The sequence below is a fragment of the Electrona antarctica genome, assembly GCF_951216825.1.
Source record: "Electrona antarctica genome assembly, chromosome: 1".
Lineage (NCBI taxonomy): Eukaryota > Metazoa > Chordata > Actinopteri > Myctophiformes > Myctophidae > Electrona > Electrona antarctica.
Window position 1 is genome coordinate 45,591,802 of NC_136806.1, and position 23,201 is coordinate 45,615,002.

The 23,201-nt window shown below is 41.1% G+C and overlaps 1 protein-coding gene across 2 annotated transcripts in view; it reads right to left on the reverse strand.

Annotated features, from left to right (window-relative positions):
* lingo2 (leucine rich repeat and Ig domain containing 2) overlaps positions 1–23,201 on the reverse strand; it is a 540,448-nt gene that overhangs the window by 371,347 nt on the left and 145,900 nt on the right. The window lies entirely within an intron of this gene.

Consider the following 23,201-nt stretch of genomic DNA (forward strand, 5'->3'; position numbering starts at 1 on the left):
GGGGTAAAATCTTACTATAATATTTATAATTGCAATGACCAAGCCATGGTGTTCGTCAGAGGTCTGCCTGCACAAAATATCAGTCAGTGGTCTGGCTATTGGGCTTCTTTCCCCAGTTGTACAGTTTCCTTCTTTTTGTTTGCCCCATATATTGTACCATATATATGGTACATGTGCAGTAGGCAAATAGAAATGTAACTTCTCAGTGGTACAGTACTTGCCCCTCACCTCCGCCCCCTCTCATTCATTCATGGCCACAGGCGATCCCAGTCTGCTGATCAACCGCATGCAGGAACACACAGACAACAAAAATATGTTAAACGTGAATCTAGTAGCCAGCAAAAAAAACTGCTGAATTATTTAACAAATTAACTCCTGTAGTTGGAGTTGAACTGGCAATCTGTAGGTGGTTGTGGAGGGGACGGTGAGGATGGATGAGTGTACATCTTTCTGTTCGTCAGCTATTTAAAAATCTTTTCATATGATAGTCATACTATAAGTTCCAATCCGTGTACACATGAGTTACATTCACATTTACTAGTTTGACATTGTTCATAAAGGTGAAGTAAGGCAAAGCAGAGATTGTGCAAATGTTCTTTGACCGTGACACAGCGGGGGGTGATCCACGATCACTGACCAAGGTTTTGTCAAAACATCCCTGCTGGACTGAGATGATATTGAGATTAGGAGCAAAAGGATGATGGTTATTTTAAGGCTTTGAGGGAGAAGATCAAGGTGGAGGAACATGAAATGGAGCACAGAGCGTGAAGAGGTAAGCAAAACAGCAGGTTGTGTTAAACTTGGTCTAATGAGGGATGTAATAAGGGCAGGGTACAACACTTTTCGTTCGACCCAAATAATTGTGTTTATTGTCATGATTTGTCACCATCCGAGTTGGCTTTGTCCGAGGCTTGCAGGTCTTTAAATAAATACTTTCTGAAACGTCTATGGGAAAAATGAATTGGAAATTATCTTCCGGGCCGCTCGTCGTCATGAAAGGGGGCTGGACTGCAACGCTCTATACTTCCTTGTATGACAAACACATCAGTCATACAGTATGGGTTGTGAGCTTGTAGATCTGCTATTTCCAGTGTGTGAGATCATGACGCACAACCAAGTATTATGGCAAGGCATTATGCTGAGTAGGATGAAATGCATGAATGCTTAGGCCTATCTTATCAAAGAGCGTGGGTATAATTACAGAGGCTAAAGTGCCACAGAATATATAATCATATTACTGCATACTGCATAGACATACGTCTCCATACCCCATTTACAAAATGGATGAGGAGCTGCCCCATTGTCAGTGTGCAGGACGCAATGCCATAAAACATATTCATCTGAACAGAAAGTGAATAATAAAGGTTTAGAATCCTGCTTAGAATCTTCAACCTCATCGTTGCACTTAATGGACACCTTCAGGCAGACAAAGCACAGTTTACATTGAAAAAGAAAAGAAAATCAATTGCAATCAATTGAACAGATTCCAAATATCATTTTGTGTTGATAGCTCATTTGTCAAAGTGAGCCTTCATACAATGAATCATACATCATACCTGTATGAATAGGCATAGTACAATCTTTCTGTTTCCATGCTCATTTTGCTCTGATGTGATGTTTGTTAGCCCACTGAAAGGTGTGAGTCCAATGAGATGACTGTAAGGTGCAGGTTCTGTTGTGATGTTTGTTAGCCCACTGAAAGGTGTGAGTCCAATGAGATGACTGTAGGGTGCAGGTTCTGTTATGCATAGAGCATAGTTCTTGTTATACAGCTCAGTGGCCTTGTGGTTAGAGTGTCCGCCCTGAGACTGGGAGGTCGGGGTTCAATCCCCAGCCGGGTCATACCAAAGAAAAAATGGGACCCAGTGCCTCCCTGCTTGACACTCAGCATCAAGGGTTGGATTGGGGCTAAGTCCCTGCGACATACTAGCGTCATGTCCAGGGGGTGTACTTGTACATCAAGCTGCCTCACGCTACAGAAACAGGAGATAGGCTCCTGCCCTATGGGCCTCGATCATGGCTCGGCAAGGCTACTTACTATGCATTCTCATTTCTAACACATTCTCATGAGCAGACTGCTCAGGGCAGTCTACAGGAGATGCATGCCATTATACTGTAACTTAACCACTATAGATATTCATAAGACAAGCACACACTGTAGGTGCAGTTCAATTAAGCCTTTGCGAAAATAGGAAGCGTATGTTCATCAATTCGAAAAAAGAAAAGCGCATTGTCGGTCGATTCCATCCATTCATATAACGTGACTTATGGGAAATAAGCAGTAGGTGGCACCATTTTGCCAGTACAGTGAGTCGCTTGAAATTTAACTTTCATTTAACTTTTTAATATTCTTTTAGGCTATACAAAAATATAATACACGGACTGCCTGGTTGGCGATTGGGCTACAAGTCCTTTATGCTGTGCAGAGGCTGTCCGGGGACAAGTTTTTGTAACCAATGAGTCCTCCGGCTCCTCGGAATTTAATTAACTATTAAACTAGCACTATAGCGCTGGTAAGACTAGATTGAAGTTCATCGAACCCTAAATATTAAAGTAATTTCATTTCCTGACTTTCTATTTAAGGGACATTCAACTTCAAGCCCATAGGCCTACCCGTACGTGAAAGAGAAGAACTATATAGATAATAAATTATAGCATATAGGCGATGCCTCGACAGACCTTTTCACCTTGATGAATAAGTAAAGTAATCCACGTCCACGATCACGCAATTCACACCATTGATTGATGTGCTTTGTGCGTGCTCTCTCGGCTAACAGTTTAACGGACGTTCATACATTGAATGATTAATTGCAGCTGCAAAACAGTTGTGTAACTTGTGGGGCTACACAGTACACACGTTTAAACGTTTTGGTTGCTTATGCAATGAATATAAGAATAGATGAAGCATGCACGGATGGATCGCCTGCAGGATCAGGCAGGTTATATAAAAGTTTAAAATAGATTCTGACATTATAGCATAGTGTGTGTGTGTGTGTGTGTGTGTGTGTGTGTGTGTGTGTGTGTGTGTGTGTGTGTGTGTGTGTGTGTGTGTGTGTGTGTGTGTGTGTGTGTGTGTGTGTGTGTGTGTGTGTTCGTCCCATTCAGACTTCAGATGGGATCTTTGAACACACAGGAACCTAGTCTTTGTTTGGGTTATGGCAGATATAGAGCGGGGAGGACTAGCGAGGATAAAGTTAGGTCAACACTTGTCCCGGCACTGAAGTGACGCACATAAAAGCAGAATCCAAATTAATAATGCACTATGAAGACAGTAGAGAGCTCATTAATATCTTACGTATTAGCTGAAGTGGGCTAGAAGAAAATGTCTCCCATATTTCCGTGGATGTGCTTTCTGCATGCATGCAATCGTATCAGGGTTATGCATGCAATTATTTGCCGTTTTTCCCGAAAAACGCATCAGTCTGCAAGGACCTTTTAATTGAGATATTGGATCTGTTGGATCCACAGGCCTCTCAAGCCTGTAGACATGTTCTAAAGTTGATATACAATAGCCTGCTGTCTACATATAATTGGGTAATACATGCTCAAACTCTGCCTGATAGAACTTTGAATTATTTTTTTTCTCCACCCCAAATGTGTTTAATTTGCTCACTCAAGAAGATTGGTGCAGTAATAGCTTAGCTTGGTTTGTGCAATATTTTTTATAACGCATACAGTTGGAGGCCATCGATATTGTCATTTTCTTTTTGCTGAGGTTTGCGTGATCTGCGCAAAAGGACAGTTAACCCATTTTGGGCGGGAACCCCTTTTGGTGTTTTAAACATTGTTATAATTTAGCTATTGAAAAATAGCAGATCTACAAGCTCATAGCGCGCCACCGAGTGGCGCGCTACAAGCTTGTAGGTCTGCTATTTTTGAAAAATCGTGAAAATATTTATTTTAGAAAACTGGAGGATTTAGAAGGATTTTTTTTAATTTTGAGGTCAGGCCTAAATGGGTCAAATGATAAGGGACAATATCGGTGGCACCCAACTGTACACATACTAGAAACCCCACTTGCATGTCATAATTGTACCCGACTGCCTGACATTGTCCCATCGGCCATATACAGTATGGAGATCTCTGTATCTCAGCGGCTCTGGACAAGCAGATCTCCATACATATACAGTATATGGGCATACCGTACAGATCAGCGGCACAGCACACACGCAGAGATTCCGCACATTATAGATAGATAATGTTGAACATTTGATCAGAGATACTCCGGGCTACTGTACAAACTGAATCATTCAAATGAGGTTGTTTAGTTTGACATAGTTTGACACAGTTTAAAACATATATATGACATGCTCTTTTCATTTTATCTAATGCATTGATCGTCTTTATGCATCACAAACTGTTACTTTTCAGGAAATGCTAAAAAGAACCCGTGTTCCAAATTGATCCAATAGTTAGCCACAAGCTCTTGTTAATGATTTTCATTGGTTCATTATGTATAAAACCCACAGACACACTTAACCACTTTCACTTAATTATTTTCTTCAAAACGATCTATAAATGGTGCATTTATATAGCGCCTTTATCCAAGGCACTTTACATAGATTGTGCATTACATTCACCCACACATTCATACACCGATGGCGGCGGAAACCATGCAAGGCACCAACCAGCACAATAGGGGTTCAGTGTCTTGCTCAAGGACACTTCAACACTAACTCTGGGGGAGCCCATGCAGGCTCAAACTGGCTCAAACCCCTGAGCCACCACCGCCCAGATCTACAAGCTCATAACATGTCACAAGTGTGTAGATCTGCTATTTTTGCGGGACACTGTAGTATGACAAAGTATAATTTACAGGAAGAAATATGGAGATTCAAGTTTTCTGTCCGACAGCACTTGAAATATGCTACTGTATTTAAATAAACTTTGCCTCGCCATGAAATATTCAAATTATAACACTACACATTAAAGTGCATTTCAGGTTAGGTCTTCCTTATCATAACTAAAGCAAATTATGCTAAACATAACAGAAAATGTAACACAGCTGGGGCTTTGCAAAGGCATGAGCTAGAAAGGATGGCCCTTCTATATGAGAACAAAAGGATGCCTTGCAGCATATTGTTTGTCTGTCATGTGGCAGAGCATTTTAATTGGCTGTTTGCAAAGGTAGGTGCGGTTGCATTTCATTCTGGATGAAGTGGGTGGATTAACGTCCTGGATTGGCATTTGGGTTTCTATAATGAGCATGTGTACTTTTCAGCATAGGGGAGAATTTTGACTGAATTCCTTTCGAAATTGCTGCCTCTATATTTGACTGAATTCCTTTCGAAATTGCTGCCTCTATGAGAACAGAGCTCTTTCCCCCAATGCATGTTGACATTGAGTATAGAAAAATATATTAATGGAATAGAATTAGAATTGTGATAACGCATGACTTTGCTGAACCATGCAGTCATGATTAATTTCTTTCATTTGAGGCAAGCCTTCACCGCCCATGTTTGACAGTGTATTTAGCGAGGGCATATAGCTAAGTGTCTTGTTATCCTTGAATATGTAATGAATTTCACCTCACCAGAGCTCAAAGAAATTGATGAGCAAGCCCCTCCGGTCTGTGTTGGAGGGATGAGCCATTTGATGGCTCCCCTCGCTGAAATGCAGAATATGGCCTTTTGAAAAACACTCAATTTGCATTTCCGCAGCCATGTGGGCATGCTTCAACGCACGGCATACAATAGCAAATCCACGACTAATATAGGAATTTCAAACCAGATATAAGCGTTGTGTGCATCAAATAAGAGTTGGGTAATGAAATACTTGAACATTAATATTTCCCATTCCCAGGGCCAACAAATCACAAAAAATCAACACATCAGTTATGAATAAATATTAGCATGAGGCCATGGCCACAATGCTGTAGCCTCTGACTTTATAATTATTATGCCACTGGCTGTTTCATTTCCAACTATATCTATTATCAGCTAATCAACAAATGCAGTAATTTATTTATTTATTACACCGCTCTACTACACCAGTCCAGCGCACGTTTCCTTTTATCCCCAATCCAAGATGTGAAAGTGCTGAGGTACTTCAAACAGGGGATGGATGCACCCTCGTAGTTATCACATTTTCTATTTCTATACACTTCATGGTCTGTTTGATGTTATTCATGAGCTGTAACTGAAAGTAATACAACTGCATGAGGCCCCAAAGCACTTTTGAATACAAAGTGTGGGCTGCACGCCCGCTGTGGGCCTGGATCGCGTATATGTACCTGCTCTTAATAATGGATTGGAATTAAAAGCCGCTTATCAGCCTTTGCTATCCCCCTTCTGTTCATGACTCATGAAGTGAGGTGAGGCAGAGGTGGGAGTCGCCTTGCTATCCGCTAGCACATACACAGCTTGTTTCACATCATGGATGTCATAATAGGAATACATTAATTGTAGAGTAAAAAAGACTTGCAGGCACATTTAAAACTTCTCAGTTTTGAAAGATTTCTTTTCTCCTTTTACATTTCTTAATTATTCCGATAGAGACAGTGAGCAGAGAGACAGGTGGTATAGACAGGGTGGATAACGAGCCCGATCTCTACCAAACACTGTGAAATAGCACATATTGGCATTTCCGTACATACACACCTACTGTATAAAACCCCAAATTCCATACATATTATACTACTACTGTTTTGACCGTGACGGAGGCGTGGCTTTCACTAGTACTGTATGTACGGAATTGCCAATCTGTGCTATTTCACCGTGTTTGGGTGAGTTCGGGTTTGACATTATTTACAATTCTGTGCTATTGGGTTAAAACTCGGACAGGGCCGAGTCGGCTCTACCGAACTTCGCAGCGGTCAACATGGCAACTCACTCGCTCGGCGGTGTCTCTCGTGGCTAAAGTTCGGTAGAGTTCGCCCCTCTGTCACGGTCTATGGGGAGGATTTCATTGTAATATTATGTACGGGGTTTGGGGTTTTCTGTATGTATAGAAATGCGTTTATGTGCGTGTACGTATGTACGGAAATAGTAGTAAATACCCATGTTTGGGTGAAACCGGTTTGGGATAACCTGCACCAAAGAACCAAATGTATCTACAGTATGCATCAATTCTTCAGATTGACAGTCATTGATCTTTGACCTGAATAAGATCCTCTATTTCTGAAACATCCAATTTGTCATGGTCTGACTGCTTTGCTTCACTTCACTCTTATGGAACTCTGTGGCTGCCATTTCTGGCTGGGTATTAATTTACGTGCGCTGAATGTGTTTGTTATCGAGCGAGTATGTGTGCGTGTGTGCGCGTGTGTGTGTGTGTGTGATGTGTGTGTGTGTAGAGTATAGATTTTCTCATGGCCCTTGGAGAAAAACATGTGATGTTAACGTCGCATTTCAAATATAGCTTTTTTGAACCACAAGCATTGGTTGTATAACATATCCGTGCTCCGGTTTGTGGGAGGAATAGATTAGGCTTTGCTGTTACAAGCCATGCCTTCGTCATTCGTCATTCGTCACAACACTACAGGTGTTCAGGTTTATGTCTCATTACTGTTACTGCTTCAGCAAAGGATATTTTTTCTATCAAACACATGACTTTTTAATACTAGGATGAAAAAGGCTTGCCAAAATTGTTTTCCACAGCTCGTAGGTTCAGCGGTGAATCCAAGGGCAAGGGCATGTGCAGTACCACAAATGTGGTTCAAATCATGTCCTTTGTTGCTTCTCTGTATCATCATTACTGTCACTGCCCACCTAATGTAGTATGTAATACAAAGCATTATAAATTATAGCCATTTAGCAATCCTATTCAGAGTGACTTACAAAGTACAAGTTGGGAGCATGTATAAAAGTTATAATAGCCTGCGTCTCTCCAGTCCAAAGGAATTAAAAAAATCACTCACATTTTGTTGTTAACCACAGAATAATTACATAATGCAATGAATAGCCTACTGCCTGTGAACCAGCGTGAACCAGCTATGATCAGTTCATTGTGAAAACAAGTGAGTTCAGTTCTTTCCAGGGGTGTCATTACCTTAAAATGAGGGGGCAGTGCATAAGCCTCCAGGATATTCATGTTTGAACAGCATAAACCGATCTGCAACAGACATTTGTACAGCACGCCTAGGAACTGTCTCTTCTCAACCTTGGCTGCAGTTCACTCACTGCCTGTTGCGGAGGAGTACATCAATGTTTCCCATTCATTGGTAACCATGCCAGGCTTGTGTCTATCTCCTTTCTACTGGGACCTGCCAAAATACACGGCTCCAGGAATGGGGCTGCGAAGGGCGGATTCATTCAGCTGAGAACTAATGCACCATCAGAACTCCCTCGCTCATTTATGGTGTTGCCAATCAGGCAATGCAGGAATGCCTGACTTTGTGTTCCTCTCACTGCGCATTTCAAAATAAGCTTTGGGCCTGTGGAGCTTGCATCAAAGTGCAATATTGCCTTGACGCACAGTCCATGTCAACATATCATCACAAAGCTGATTATCTTCGCTAGGGTCATTTGGTTCTGTCACAGCAGACCTTAAGGCAGCCATATTGTCCTTTATGACATTGTTGGCCTGGTAAGCACACCGCCTCGGGGCCATATGTCGTCTTGCTCCATAATGAGAGTTGAATCCCCTTTACAAATGTCTTTAATTACGATTTTGTTTCCCTGCTGTTTGACAGGAGGAGGCTTTCCACTCACACGAGGCAAGGATGGAGTCAGAGGGGACAGCTAGGAGCTTTTACTCCCTTTTCAAATCATCAGCTAGTTCTCACATCAAAAGGTGCTCGAACGCCATCTCCTTGGTCAGAGTAAACAACAAACAAAACCTAGTACAGCATAAGGCAGCCAATCACTGGTGCTTGTTCTCCTGTGAGAGGAGCTTAGTTCTCAAGTTAGGGGAATGGTTTGGAAAAGATTTCTGTAGTGGGACATGAAAGCATGGATTTTCATTGCACAACTTTGATGTTAAGTTTGGCTAGAAGTTCTGTTTGATACTCCTTTGCACACGGTCCTTTGTTTTTTAAGGTCTTTTAAATTCCAATCCGTTTTAGTACTATTTTAGTGTAGTAGTATTGTACCTTTGCACAAAAGCACAGAGAAACTTGTCCTGGAGTTAGGATTATGTAAAGACCCTTGCACACAGAGCCTAATGCAATTTTGTTAGTTGTCAATCAGCTATGATGTTTTCAATGTTGTCTTAAAGCATAATTACATTTTGGTAGACGTTTGGGTTGTTCATTTAAATAAAAATATCTTCAACCATTGCCCCGCAGATTAGAAATTGATAAACCAGAATAATATTACGAATCGATGGTTACAATGATGAATAAATGTGCTATCGCTGTTTCTTACCTTGCAGGAACAAACACACTATCTATCTATCTATCTATCTATCTAGAGAGAGAGAGAGAGAGAGATAGATAGAGAATTAAATAAATAGAGCATGGTAATAACAGAACATTATAGGCTTGATTTATTGTATAGTTCAACTTCAAGGCATTAGACACTATCCTTTGCTGGGTCAAGGTTCTATTCCATTAGGCCCAACACTGACTACAGAATGTATGCCTCCATGCAACTGGCAAGGCACATGCTGTAGATAAAAGCTGACCAGCTGGCATGGCAGCTATTTACAGTACAGTGATGTGAGTTGTGTACAAGGTGTGTACAAGGGCTCGTGTCTTAGATAATAGAGGGAAAGGGTTATGGCTTTGTGTGGACCCCTTTCACCACAACCCTTTTTAATGAGGCCTCATTGGGCCGACAGCCTGAAAGAGGTCAGTATGATGCAGCACAGCTAGGGTGGAAAGGAGACCCTGGCAGGGGGAAGGTCATAGATTTCGTACCACAAATAGGCCAAGGGTTTCAGAGGAATCTCAGCTGTAACAGTTGAAAGCCAGATCCTCGTCAACTAACATTGACAGTCAACTCAGTCAAACAATAACCATGCAGTCAGTATTCAATTCATCATTAAAAATGAGTCTCTCACCCCGGAATGCATTAAGGTTTCGAAGGTCTGACAAAGCACAAGAACCATTTCCAGAGCTACCACATTTTACATTCATTGGACATGTTGACAGCACAATTATACAGTAGGAGGTATCAAGCACATTTACACCATAGGCATTTCGATTAGTAACAGTGTATAGTATATTACTCAACAAAGCCATATATATAATATGGAATTACAATTATTATTATTCTTAATACATGGTGCAGGGATGTGAAATGGCAGTATAATTCAATTGGACAAAAAGCGATGGCAGCTCTGTCACATTCTATGAGAGACGTACATATTGTGGCACTTGATCACACTTTGTGATTCTCTTAATTAATGACAAGGAATGTCACAGTACGGGAAAGTCATGACGAATGTGAAAAGGCAATGCCAGTGCTGTGAAAGAAATCTATTGTTAGTGTCCTCTATAATGCCACTATTATACGTTGCTGCTTCTCATCATCATCATTTTTCGACCGCGGTCGAGATCATGGATTTCACGATGCCACGCCAGACTTCCCGGTCCTTCATTGCCATCCCCAGTTCCTGCTTACTGATGCATGTGTCCCTAGCGATGACCTCAGGGAACGACAGTTTTCTACCTCTGGTCTGCTTTGAGGCAGGACTCCAGAGAAGAAGGAAAGATATAACCTCATTGTCAGCTCTGTAGCAGTGGCCGGCAAACTGTGTTCTTCTGGATCGGACTAGTGAAGAAACACGGGGAAGGTTGCCGTATATTAGATCAGTCGATGGGTGGCTCTTCCAAGACAGCTTTTGTGCTCTCATTAGAAGGCGGGTGTAAGTGCCATCCAACCGTTTCTCTTGTTTCTTTGAAAGTGTCCATGTCTCGGAGCCATAGAGTAGAATCGGCTCAACGGTCGTCCTAAATATTTTTACTTTTAACATCTTACTAATCTGGGATGACCATATCTTATGCATGTCATTGCAGGCTGACGAGGCCATACCCTTCCTAGTTTGAAAGTCCTTTTGGGAAGAAGATATATATGAACCCAAATACTTGTAGTCATCAACCTGTTTCAGAGGAGTGTTGTTAAGTTTTTTTATAATGTGGTTATTGTTGGATTTGCATATATTTACGTATTCAGTTTTCGTCTCGTTGAGATAAAGACCAACACAGTTGGAGGCCTGCTCAAGAGACTGAAGGAGAGCCTGAGCGTATTCCAATGATTGACTGATAAGCGCGATGTTATCAGTGACAGTGAAGTCAGTGTCGGTTAAGTATTTAGCAGGATGACGAGAGCTTCTCCTAGGGTTTAGTTGGTAGGCCTTATCATTGATAGTATCAACTGACATACGAAGAACATAATCAACAACAATAATAAATAGAAACGGGGAAAGTGTGTCACCTTGGAGAGTGGCATCATACGAATTGGGTAATTGCTCTATTGCAAATAATGTGTAAATGACATATTGTTATTGTGTGCAAGACAAAATTATGACAATCATTAATTCCTTGTTTCATGAATTAATGTCATACTTTATACTTGAAATGTATGCACAAATGTGCAAAAATAGTAGTTGTAGCATTGTGAGCTATTTTAGACATTTTTAAATATTTCAGAATAAAAAAAATTGTTGTTTACAGGTTGTGTCAAAAAAATGAATGTAAAAAGTGGGCACTCTGGGTTTTTTGTGGGCACACAAAGCGTTAAATAGTGATGCCAGGTTGAAAGTGGTCTTCATGTGACCACCGCGCTCTGACTGTAGGTGGTCTTCATGTGACCACCGCGCTCTGACTGTAGGTGGTGAAAGTGGTCTTCATGTGACCACCGCGCTCTGACTGTAGGTGGTGAAAGTGGTCTTCATGTGACCACCGCGCTCTGACTGTAGGTTGAAAGTGGTCTTCATGTGACCACCGCGCTCTGACTGTAGGTGAAAGTGGTCTTCATGTGACCACCGCGCTCTGACTGTAGGTGAAAGTGGTCTTCATGTGACCACCGCGCTCTGACTGTAGGTGAAAGTGGTCTTCATGTGACCACCGCGCTCTGACTGTAGGTGCGCTACCTGTATTTTTGATAGGTTGAAAGTGGTCAAATCTGGCTGTGGGGTTTGTAATTATTTAACCAATACAAAAGTATTAAGAGTTTGTGACTAAATGACACACACAAAAGCAATGACACACAGTAAAGGTGTGTAGTGTACACACAGTATGCATGGTTAGTGGGTACTGTATGTGTGCATTTATCATGCGTGCACGCGCACACGCACACGCGCACACGCACACGCACACACACACACACACACACACTTCTCAAGTCCAAATCAAACAAGACAGTCTCCTGCTCTCGGTCAGCAGCTAAGTTTGATGTGAAGACCTTTGTCCTGTGTCTAAGCCAAGCCATTACTCCCTGTCAGTCACAGTCTATCCAACACGCCTTCAGCGTGATGACATCCGTATGACAAGACACACGATCTCCTCTGACTGTACCCACTCATCACTGTAAAGATGAAACTAGTCTAAAGCTACACCAAGACAGAGGAGCCTTCCCAAATGTCAACTTTAAAACCACTTTCTTTTTTTTCTTTTTATCCCACGATTTTGCAACCCATTTTTTCACCCAATTATCTAATGTAATCCTGGGCGCTACACTTCCTCTGCCAACCTGGGGGGGCAGCGGACTGAACTTATGCTTCCTTCTATGCATGAGGAGTCCAAGCTGCTTCTTTTCACCTGACAGGGTGCGCGTGGAAGGAACACGTTATTCTGACCAGTTCCTTTCCCCTCCATCAGGCGCACCGGCTGGCCAGGGGGAGGTAGTTTAGAGACCAGGATTACTTAAAACCACTTTCAATCTGGTGTCCCTTCTGTACTGTACGTTGTGCATGTTATTATACACATAGGCTTGTGTATGTATGTAATTTATATAGAGATGAAAACATTTGACAAAATAGTGAAAATAGCCATCTACAACTCATAGATCTGCTATTTGTGTGACATCATCATACAACGAAGTATGACTTAACTGGTTTAGATGTGTTTAATGACTTTGACTACACAACCTTGTATTACAAAGTGCTTTCACACATCCTTTTTTCAAAGGGCGCTACTCAGTTATTGTTGTGAGTTCCTGAACCAGCAAATCACTGTCAGTTGTCAGATGAAATCACGCCAATACCACACTCCCTCGCGCACACGCACACACACACTAGGCCATGGTAGTCGACTCGAATACCATAATATTCGAATATTAGTCGATTATTCGGCTAAAAAGTGCCAGGCGGGGCCTCGGGCCACCCCATTTAGGGTCCAGGTAGAGCCAGACCTTAACTTCCAGCCCTGTTGAGATCTCTATCCTCTGGTTGGATTTCCATTACGATGGTCTCCAGTTGAACGTTATTGTTGTATGTCTCCAGCTTGACTTTGTTTATGAAGACATGCCTGGTAGAGATAACTTTTTGAAAGACATTTTCGAATGCAGTCCCATTAGTGTCTCTGAGTTCTGCCAATTACTGTACATTGTGACCCAGCAGGACCTCAGCGGTTTCCTGGAAGCATGTCACCCATAGTTCGTCCGTAGAGTCTTCTATTTTGATCTTCAGTAGAAGTCTGTATTTAAAGTCTGTAAAGGTTTTTTTGCATTTGGAACAGAAGTATTTTCTATTCTCCAGTTATTCAACTTTGTGAGTGACAGGGATTTGAGTTAGGTGACGTGTCAGAGTGACGGGGATTGAAAACGCAAGGTTTCATAGTTATCTGCGACGCAATGATATGAAAACAATCAACCAGGAATGGATTACTACTTAAGTTGGAGAACTACCAACAACAGAGCTCACAGATGCATGTCTGCTGTAGAAAAGCAATATATATATATAAAATAATATTAGTGAATAATCAGATTTTGATTTATAGTGTCGAATAGCGTTTTGATAGCCGGATATTTGATTATTAGTGTGGTTGCCCTAAAGGGCAACCAGACTATTGTAATTGTGGGCTCGCAACAGCGAGCACACACTAGTTATTGCCAGTTTATATTTATTCTTGCTTTATTCCAATTTCCGCCCTTTTTTCGAATTCCTACTACTTTCACACACTTTATGCTAGAAATTTAGTTCAAACTTCAAACTGTTCAGCTCTTTGCAGTTATGTGTGCTTGCATTTAGATTTTTACAATTGTTTATACTTTTTTAACTTTTTAACTTTTTTTGACATTCTTTATAATGAGAGTCGATGGGAGAAACGTCCCATTTTTCACAGTTGACTTTTTTGTGCTCTTATTACTCTGTCATACTTTCACTTTGAAACTCCATTCAAACTTTAAAATGTTCATCAATCTTTGAATTTTCATTGGTGAAAAAGTTGTTTTGAAAAAGTTTATACTTTTTAAAATATTTAACTTTATTTATAAAATGTTTCTCTCATAGACAATGTATGGGATTTTATCTCTAAATCAACCTCACTTTTGCAGCCTCATTACTCTGGCATACTTTGTCGTAGAAACGTGATTTAAACTTTAGCTAGCTCACACGGCTGTGGACTTTTTCGTGGTTCAAACCGTATTCGAATATGTTACACGGTTTCTCCGATATCGCAGTTCAATCGCAGGCCGTATCGTCTAATTAGTGCGCCCTTAGAGTGCGGGGCCTCCTTGAGTAGAGTGTGGAAACTGAAATGCTTCACCTCGGAAATCTACCAAACAAATTGTCGTCCTGGCCAAAATATTCACTTTACACGGATGTTCTTTGGTCATTTTGTAGCCACACATGTCCTCTTTCACACAATGTAACCACCAAAGCACAGATACATACAGAATGTGAACTACGGCCTTTTAAGTGACACAAATACAGTCAAGCTGCCCATTGACCTCCATTGTATAATTCTTACGAGGAAAGTATCGTGAAGACAATTCTTAACTCGCTCTTATAACCACATTTTCGATCGTACCAACACCACCATCGCACATGTTGTACCTCAATGGCGCAGGCCACTCAAAGTGAAAAAAATATTTGCATTCGACTTTTACTTTTTGCGATAGAGCAATTTGTTCGGGCATAGGTTTTTCCCTATTCAGGCCCATTGAAATCTCCCAGTCATAGTGAAGCACTGTTTTACTCTCCCACAGCTGAGACATATAAGGGCTTAATTACAGGGCTGACATTAGAGTTACAAGATCTCAATGAGTTGCTCTGCGAAACCTTGTGAGCTTGTAGGTCTGCTATTTGTGCAGTCACAGACACACGCATGCATACGCACGCACGCACGCACGCACGCACGCACGCAGCTTGTAGGTCTGCTATTTGTGCAATTAGGCTCTACACACAGAGTCACAGACACACGCATGCATGCACACGCACGCACGTGCACACGCACGTGCACGCGCACGCACACGCACACACACACACACACACACACACACACACACACACAAAAACCCTGTCTTTTGCTTGCAGCATGCTACAGTCTTGCAATTTGCTCCATGGGCTTAGACCACCAATAGGAGCACGCTGTACTTAATTAATTGCTTAAGCCCCGCCCTTCTGTCTTCCCATTGGCTGGCCTTTACACAGCTCTAACTTTTGTTTGCAGCATGATACAGTCCTGACAATTTGTTTATGGACTTACACCACCAATAGGAACACTAATATAAACTTAAAAAATATTTTTTTTTTAAACTTTTTTTTTTTTAACTTTTTTTTTTAAAGCTTTTTTTTAAACTTTTTTTTTTAAACTTCTTTTTTTTAAAAACTTTTTTTTTAAAAACTTTTTTTTTTTAAACTTAAAAAAAAACTTAAAAATAAAAAACTTAAAAAAGAAAACTTAAAAATGAAAAACCAGTGTTCAGACTTGGTGGGTGGTCCCACAGACACAGCTATAACTTTATACATTGCGTTTTTAGCGAGCCCACGCAGTTTCTACAGGAACTGCTTTCTAGTTGGAACACTTTATTTTTCCACTGGAGTAACCTTTTTTTTGATGTGCTACTCCTCCCACAGTTTTGACTGTACGCACTTGAGCCATATCTCAAATTGACCGGCTTCATCGGGAAGGATGTGCTTGTATTTTTTTAAGAGAAATGTTGTATAGTTTAATTGATATGAATTTATTAGTGAATAGAATTTCCCCATTGACATGAATGGGAAAATGCGATTTTTCGCATTTTCTCACATTCAAGTATTTTTTCCTCAGAGACTGTAAGCACTATAGTTACAAAACTTGGAGGGTAGGTTTATAATAATTACTAAAATTAATCAACTTATAATGTTATCAGTCGGCCTCATGGTGGCGCTATAACAGCCCACTTTACGTTTTGGCTTATAACTCTTGAACCGTAGGTCGTAAAATCAAAATAATTTTTTCACTGACTTCCTTGGGTCATGACGCATCTCCCCATATAGGCCACGCCCATTTGCGTCATGATAGATTTTCCGCCATTTTGAATTTTCTCCAAAACACACTTTTTGCTCCTCCTCCTACAGATTTTGTCCAAATCTCACAAAAATTGGTACACATGATCTCTGGACCTTTCCGATGAAAACGCCACAGGCGGAATTTTGATAGTGCGTATCATTCGGCCGTAATCGTTGTCCGAAGATAGTAGGAGGGGCCTATTTTATAAAAAATGCCATAAATCACGAACAAAATGTCCAATCCATCCCAAATTTGAATCACATGTCGCGGGTGGTTCAATCAACCAAGTACCAAAAGCAATTCTATTTTCATCCATAGGGGGCGCCGAAAATGCGAGAAATGTAACCGTTTGTCGCAAAAACATGATTTTTGGGGGATAAATCCCCTCCGAATTACTTATGCATGATCTCAGGGGTGACGTGACATTGTAATTGGCTGGCAATATTAGTGGGAGGGGCATATGTAAGCCACTGCGGCAACCACACTTTGCAATTTTTTAAAATTGCGACCTTTCTAGTTCTGTTAATGCACTAGCACGTGCGCACGCGCATGCGCACACGCACACGCACACGCACACACACACACACACACACACACACCATGTCTTTGGAAAATGTCTCAGCCTCCATCTGTGTCATCGAAGCTTTCAGAACAATTATTATTACAATAGGTTACCGCAAGCATTTGGCCAATAAAGAAAAAAGGAGCATCATTGTTATTCAGATTTCACTCCCTGGATCCCGAGTCGATGACCACAGCTAGATGCTTCCCCCTGATGTCCTTTTAAAAGAAGCATGTAACCTTTGTGTTGGGGCATCTTCATTTGTTGCCTGCCTCTCACTATCTGCCCACTGAAAGGTCACCCTCACATTGACAGTATAGAAAATGACGCCACAATGTTGCAATTAAATGAGGGTCAGTGTGTTTTCTTTTTTTTTTTTACTTTTGCGTAAGTTCATCTTTTTCCACTTATACGCTAAAATCAAAGCATGCTCAGTAACAGCTTGCTCACAATTAGTTTGGAGTTTTCTGTGTTGTGTCTTGATGGAAAAGGCAATACCTTAAGATGTTTTCCTTTGTATTATATCCTTCCTACCATATTTGAATCTTTGTTCTATTGTGACCACAGTCTTTCACTATGGTCATAACACAATGAGAGTATCTGTTTGTGAACATCTTTTCAATTAACTTGTGGGATTTACACTACAAAGTACAAATAAACCAATATCACCATCAATTTCTACACCCAATAAACCAATCCTGATAATAAATTAATATTAATAAAGATATGCATGCAAATAGACCTAAAATTAAACAAAGAATATTGTGGAGATTGTTGTTTGTGCAGCTGGTTCCAAAATTGTGGATTAAAGAACAAACATTGATGACGTGAGACATGATGTGGCCAATATAAATACATACTGTGACTGGTTTTGTTTTATACAATAACACACTGCATTCATGTCTCGTAACGTAGTGGCAGTGAATCTGCAGAATCTTTGCAGATCACACGTGTGAAGGCCACACTTCACACGTGTGATATATTTTCACATGTGCAATCTATACATAGCACCACTTGGCACCAATAAAACAACACAATAAATCAGACAAGTTTTGAGTTTAAACACTGCAAGTAGAAATGTGTCTATCTGTCAATCTATTCTGGAGGCAACATTCGGTGAAAACAGTAGATCTACAAGTTCAGATCGGCTATTTTCAGCAAAGATATTTGGTATAGAGGCAAAAAAAGTAGGGTATCTACAAGTATAGACCCCTGGGGGACAATGGTCAACAAATGGAGACAACAGCGATATCCAGCGCTGAGTCACATCAGACTAATGTAGAAACCTCATGGATACACGCACTGGCATCGCCATGGTGATACGTACTCAGTTGGCTGGCATCGTCATCATGACACGCATCTAGTGAATCATATGAAAGAAGTTTCAGAAAGGGTTTATTGGGCGGTTAATAGCAACTCCTACTCTGGACACCAGTTCTAAGCACGAGACAGAATATTTGGCCTTGCAACCTAGATAGTATTGTATTAGAAGTTTCTGCATCCTGGTTAAGTTGGGATGGAACACCACTGCAGCGGGTCCTAACGAGACAACCAGCACTGGTTCCAGCTATCTTATAGTGCTTGCAATGAGCAGAATAAGTCACAGTAAATTATTTTAACTCCCCTAGCAATCAGTTGTTTTTCTGTTATTTTAAATCTAAATTGTATTGTGTACTACGGAGCCCCTGAATGGCCTTGCATTCAAAATATATTTTATCTTGTACGTAGAAGATAATTTCTCATCCGTACAAGATAATAATTATCTCGTACGTACAAGATAATAATTATCTCGTACGTACAAGATAATAATTATCTCGTACGTACAAGATAATTATCTCGTACGTACAAGATAATATCTCGTACGTACAAGATAATATCTCGTCCGTACAAGATATTATCTTGTCCGTACAAGATAATATCTTGTACGTACGAGATAATATCTTGTATGTACGAGATAATATCTTGTATGTACGAGATATTATCTTGTACGTACAAGATAAAATATATTTTGAATGCATGGCCATTCAGGGGCTCCGTAGTTTCCTAATGCAGCCGGTGAACCAATATTCTCCAGCACGCAGGCTGGGCCAGGCTAGCAGAGGATGCATCGAATGAATCTCCCTGTGTTTGATGTTGTAGTTACTGTGTTATAAGCCGTCCATTGTGGTTTGAGAACATCATAATACCAGACAGTACATGAAATATACACTGTCAACAACACTTTGCTTTTCTGGATGGTTTCATTATGATTTATGATAAATGGAACTTTTGTCATTGGAATGTATATATGTTACAAATTTGTATAGAATAATACATTTTTATTTTTGAGTCGAGGTTGTTATTTCATTTTCCCAATGTTGTGATTTTCTGCTCGCGTGTGTCAGTTACTGTAGAGCTGTTTCTCCTGTATCTCTAGTAAAGATGTCCCCATATTTGGGGATGTTTTGGTGGTTTGCAGTTAGGCAAAATAAATCAACATTTAGTATCATTCAGCATAGTAGTGTAATAAACTGGTGGCTTGTAGAAGTACACTGACTTTTTCTATCATACTGCATACAGTACAATATGTATGTACAGTACCATATATTTCACAACACCCTTTCTGCCCTTCTACAATGTTCTCTTTTGATTAGATTAGATTAGATTAGTTGTTTTTTATATGGGTCTATGTGCTATCAGCATTATCACTTAGGTAACCTTGGACCATAAATCTGCATGACAGTTACACAAGAAACACATCTGTTTAGCTCACATTAAATATTCCATGCACATCTTTTTCCAGGTGAGTACTGAATACCAATAAGGCCCCTTTTAAACCCCTTGCTGCAATAATAACAGTATTTTGAGTATTTTCTTTCTTTCTTTTTTGCATCCATCCTATCTAGACCGCTGACCTGCCCAGGCCGTGATGAACTCATCGGCTGCCCTACACTGGCCATGGCTGTTGGTACATATAGAGTTCTGAAGCAAAACCCCTCCTTATTCATTCAGTGTGACTCAGTAGTCATTTCAGAAACCAAAAAGAGAGAGAGAGAGCAGGGAAGATTGACCCGGCTGCATCCTCTGACAGCTACATTATCATTAAAAATGATTAGCATTGGAATAATCCTTATACTTATAAAAGCTCCACCAGAGATGGAGGGCCAATTAAATTACCTTCAACCAAATATGAACTTCCTGTGCCTCAGTGGAGTTCAGTGCAAGCCCATTCTTTCTAATCAGCAATTTTAATACCTAGTGGCCCTGTTAAGTAACCCCTTTCACGGTGTACACAAGGTTCTGCAAACGCAAATGTAATTATGCTTGGAGTGGGTGTGTGCGGCATGCATGTATGCATGCGTCTTCAGAATAAATATCAACTGATGTTATTATAAACCAAGAAAACATGCAATGCATGCTCTTTACAGTACCTTTACTTCCTGCCTTGGTTCCTTGTATCTGTAGTCTCGCGTTACCAGACAGTTAGTTGACTCTCGCAATTTCCAAATGCTTCATCATACAGTCTGGACCAACGGAAGAGCTATCTTGAGTAAGCGATAAAGCGGAAGTGGAGCCGCCTCCCTACTTCTGTTTCGTCTTCACAGTCGCACACATTTATTTGTGCGGACCTTCAAAAGGCTTTTGACACCGTGAACCACTCCATACTGATTAACAAGCTAAAAGCAATTGGTTTCGATAGCACATCAGTGAGCTGGATGCAATCCTCCCTGGAGGGGAGAGAACAGATGGTGGAGGTGAATGGAACACTGCCCCCCCCTCCCAATGAGCTGTGGCGTTCCACAAGGAAGCATACTAGGGCCTTTACTGTTCCTAATATATGTAAACGACATGACATCAGCTTGTGACTGCAACTTGTTCCTGTTCGCAGATGACTCGGCACTGCTAGTCTCGGACAGGAACAAACTGCAGGTTGAAAAGGCCCTCAGCTCTGAACTCGGTAGAATCTGCACCTGGCTTGCTGATAACAAACTATCTTTACACCTGGGAAAAACTGAATCCATTCTCTTTGGATCTAATAGTAATCTCAGCAAGGAAAATGGCTTCTTGGTTAGAGTGGGTGACAATGTTATCACACGTAAAGATGAAATTACCTACCTAGGTTCCATCCTGGAGGCTAATCTTTCCGGTGATAAAATGGCCACCAACGTTATCAAAAAAGTCAACCAAAGAACAGATTCCTTTACAGGATCTCCTCACTGGTCAACAAAAACACCTTGAAGACCTTAACAGGAGTCCTCGTACAAGGTTTCTTTGACTATGCATGCACCTCCTGGTACCACAGCAATTTACAATTACAATTTACAATTTAGGCATTTAGCAGACGCTCTTAATCCAGAGCGACTTACATTAAGCAATAACAAAAGCATGGCATACATCACATATATAAAAAGTAGTTATCATGAATCATGCGTAAACTAAGAACGTAACAGTGGAGTATCTATGTAAACTATACATACTATACTATATAATATATTATACATGTGTACTATAAAGTGCTATGACTACATAAAGTGCAATTCTAGAGCTGTCTACGTAACAAGCTATAAGCTAATAGTATAAAATACTATCCAAGTCTACATAATGTGCTATCTTAGGGGCTAGGCTAGGGCAAGTGCTACGGGCCATGGTGGAGTCTGAAGAGGTGGGTTTTCAGACTACGGCGGAAGATTGGGAGTGAGGCTGCAGTTCTGACTGTGATGGGAAGTGCATTCCATAGTTTTGGAGCCAGAAGGGAGAAGAGTTTGGGACGTGTGGAGCGTTGTCCCGGCGTTTTTAGTGACCTCAAAGGCCCTTAAAACTAGGCTCCAGACTTCCCAAAACAAACTGGTCAGGCTCCTACTTGGCCTCACTCCCCGAACCCACCTCACCCCTGCCCACTTTGACAGGCTGGAATGGCTTAGGGTCGACGACACAGTACAGCATCTTGCAATGGGTCTGGTCCACAAGATTCGATACACCACCAAGATACCCATGTACCTGTCTAGATACTTCCTTAATGTTAATACCCACAACACCAGAGGGAGTGCAACAACCCAGATTCGGCACAAACAAGGGACTAAATTATTTTCGCTCCTATGCCACCAAAATGTGGAACGCCCTACCAACAGTCATTAAGACATGCGAATCCCTTGACTCCTTCAAAACCGCTCTCAAAGGGCACCTACGGACGGCTGCAATTCGAAACTGGCCCCCGTAAAATCTGAATCCCCCCCCACCGCCCACCCCTTTTTCCCCTCACTGTATATGTTTCTTTTCATCTAAGCATATATAGCTTGTTGCTTAGCAGAAAAATAAATACAAAAATAAAATGTATTTTCGTGAACGGAAATGGCAGCTTCCTTACTCAGCTCATGGGACTCTATATAGCATTCGGAGATTGTGGAATAGTTGTCTGGCTACACAAGACTATTGTATCTGTGACGGATAGATCAGCCTCAGCTATAAGCCCAGTGTTCCTGGAAGAGCTGGTGAAAAGGGAGAAGAAAGGGGCATTGTTGTCATGATGCATCAATGGTTTGCTGTCATCCACCAACAATAATGGGGCTCAACCAACAAATTAGTTTAAATTGACCTGATATGTGGTCAGCAATGTATGGATTAGTGTGCAGACTAGAGAGTCTTGTCGGGCTTAAGCTGTTATTCATTTGTTCAAGATATGCTATAACAGCAATTAAACTCTGACATATTATAAATAGAGTTCCTCGTTATATATTGAGGATCTCAGCTGTGGAATCCATATTCCCTGTGAATGTACATCTCTCAGCAATTCTAAATATAGACTTGGGACCTGTCTGAGTAGAGGAGCCATACTGCTTGGAGTCTTCCCTCAGTAACTACCACACTCTCTCGAAAAGAACACACACACACACACACACACACACACACACACACACACACACACACACACACACACACACACACACACACACACACACACACACACACACACACACACACACACACACACACACACACACACACACACACACACACCTTTGTTTTTCTTTTTATGCGTTATTTAAAAAGGCCTACTTAAATACACAGAGCACATTTGTCCCAAGACGTGAAATATTGTAGAATTATGGGTTCCCAGATTCCACACCAGTTTTACTGTATTCTCCTTACTGGCCACTTTCTGTTTGTGTCATCTAGCCATGATTTTTGAGGGGCACTAGCCTTCCTATGCCCAGTTTTCCGGGTTTGTGTAAACACAAACATTGGCTTGTGATTGGCTGATCAGCGATGATTTGATTGGCTGAGCAAAGTGCATATTGAAGATAAAAGTGAGGGCAGAAAAGTGAAGACGGACCCGTGCTCCGT